Raw genomic sequence first — 2,979 nt, 5'->3', positions numbered from 1 at the left:
GCGAAAGGATCGAAGTGGGTCTGAAAAGAGGCAAATTTTATTATCCTGCTTTGATGAATAGGAAGCCTAGGGAAAAGGGAGAGAATGAGAAGGAGGGGGGAACCCATGCCGTGACTGTTGTTCCTACATGGCCAAATTTCCCACCAATTCAACAATGTCAATACCCAGCCAATATTAGCCCTTCTCATTACCCACCACCCTATCAGCCAAGAACACCCAATCATCCACAAAGGCCACCCCTAAATTAGCCACAAAGCCCGTCTATCGCATGATCGATACCAGACACCACCCTTAACATGAACCAAAACACCAACCAGGGAAGGAATTTTCCAGCAAAGAAGCCTATAGAATTCACTCCAATTCCAGTGTCATATGCTAACTTGCTTCCATATCTACTCGATAATGCAATGGAAGCCATAACCCCAGCCAAGGTTCCTCAACCTCCATTTTTCCGAGGATATAACTCGAACGCAACATGTGCTTATCATGGAGGAGTTCCGGGGCATTCCATTGAGCATTGTATGACCCTGAAGCATAAGGTGCAAAATATAATTGATGCGGGTTGGCTAAAATTTGAGGAGGATAATCACTTGTGAATTCTGACATTGGCAAGCGACGCTATGCATGGGGCAATTTGAAAGTTTTTGTTAGATGTCTCGAATGACTCATTAGGATTTTCAAGTTTATGCCATTACTGTAAACAACAGTCACAATGCTAATAATATGGATAAATTTGATATCCTTGTCTCACATTCTCTCATAATTACATCTTTGCTTATTTAACTTCCGTTGGAATGTGAATGTAAGACGTTGGTTTGTTTACTCAAGTGACCTGTGCTCTTGAGTTGATCTCCGAGTCTGTTCAATCAGAAATTGCTCGTTCTCCATGTTTGGTGAGCCGTAAATGACGAGTAAAAAAAATGTTTGATTGACTGTGTTTCAAATAAAAAGTACAGACATTCATGTGACCTCATTTTATCATTTCTAAAAGTTTTCTTTTTGAGAGAAAAGTGAGTTGTCAAGAACAAGAGTCGTTCGGCTTAATCTGTCAATTGAAAAAATCCTTTAAATGTTTCTCGTTCTTGAAAATTCATTTTTCGAGAATCTGCACAATTTCTTTCATTTCTCCTTGCTACAAGGTTGTGACAGAAGACAACAATGGATATCTCAGAGCCCTACACTGGGGCAATAAGAGGTACCATGCATGAGCCTCAAGTGAACCTAGGGGCAGATAAAAAATTCTCACCCGGTAGGTTAAAAACTCGAAAGGGCAGCCTAAGCAAAAATTAGGGTTGATATAAAATAAATAAAAACAAAAAGCAATCAGGGGCGTGTTATTAAGGTTGTGTCCCAAAATCCAAACTATAAAAGGATCTAAGTCAAGATTTGAAATTACACATGGCCATGTTTCAATATCCCAAACACTAGTTTATCCTTTGCTACCCCCTCCGAGCCAAAGCATATTTGTTTTCTAAAAACAACAACAACAAAAAAGAGCAAAAGCAAAATAGAAACCCTGAGTAGGAACCACCGCTAACTAGTGGGAAGAGCAATGCAAACCACACATGCATGAAGTTGGGCAACAATGAAAAGAAAAAGAAAATAAAATCCGCCAAAGGCGAGTGAAAAAAAAAGACAGAAGATCTCCAAATTCTACAAGAAAGGCACACAAGTGCAATGAAAGATTAATGTATGAGACAAAAGGAGTAAAGCCCAGCCCAAAAGGTACAAGCAACACTATTGAGGTTCTTACTCAATGTAACCCTTAAACACTGTTTGAGTCTCTCTAATCCTTTCTTTCATAGCCCTCTTACCCCTGACCACGTTATAAGCCCAATAAAGCCCATGTGGATCAAGGAATGACTAATTTTTCTTTTTAGTTAGGATTCTAAAATGCAACCCGCGCACGCTTGTGATTGTTGAAATATATATATATATATATATATATATATATATATATATATATATATATATATATATATATATATATATATATATATATATATATATATAAGAGAAAAACCCCTGACATTCACACTCGCACATTTGAGAAGAAAACCCATTTGCCCAAGAGCTCGTGCAAGATGTCCAAACATCTGATGTTAATCTCTCATGCAAACTCTTTGGGATTTCTTTCAAATCCAAGGGTAGCTTCATTATATAAATTCTTTCATGGTCAGCCCTTGGCATCACTCTATCAGGAAAGTTTCACTTGGTCACCTACCAAAGTGTGACAATTCATTGCCATCCTTCAATGGGGCGCATGATCGATCCCAAAGCCTTATGTTTTCTTGTTGTGCAGAATAATCGAAGTTTTTAAAAGGAAAGGGGAAAACCCTAGGATCAATATTTCGATTTATTGAATGTCAAACAGCTCCATTGGCGTCACTCAAATTTTCAAGTGATCAAACAAAACATACACTCTGAAGGAGTCCCCAAGGAGATTTGCAAAAAAAAAAAAGAAAAGAAAGAATGAGGTTGCACGAATTATCGCATCTTCTAGAAAGAGACAGTCAATCTATGTTTTCCACAAAAGAAAAAAAAGGCAAAGAGAATCAAATAAAAAAATAGAAAAGAATTTTATGAGCATTACACAATTTTCATGGTTCAAAACCATTTTGCATTACTAGCATTTCAAGATGAAGGTTGCATGCATCTGCATCCCAAAACATCATGTTCATAAGTGCATAGACTTCTCTATATGTACCAATTTCCCAAATCTAATGTCCTATCTTTTGAGGATAAGAGGCCCTCTCAAAGAGTCAACCTCTTGTTTTCTCATAAGGTTGAGCCCCTTGGTACTAGTACCTATTGGTTCGTTTCACAGGACTCAAAGTCCTCGCTTTTATCATTCATAGGACTCAAAGTCCTCACTTTTATCTTTCATAGGACTCAAAGTCCTCATCTTTTATCTTTCAGGGGACTCAAAGTCCTCACAATTATCTTTTCAAAGACTATCATAGTCTTTTGTCTTGCAGA

The sequence above is a fragment of the Glycine soja genome, chromosome 17, assembly GCF_004193775.1.
Source record: "Glycine soja cultivar W05 chromosome 17, ASM419377v2, whole genome shotgun sequence".
NCBI lineage: Eukaryota > Viridiplantae > Streptophyta > Magnoliopsida > Fabales > Fabaceae > Glycine > Glycine soja.
This window is presented reverse-complemented; position numbering follows the sequence as displayed.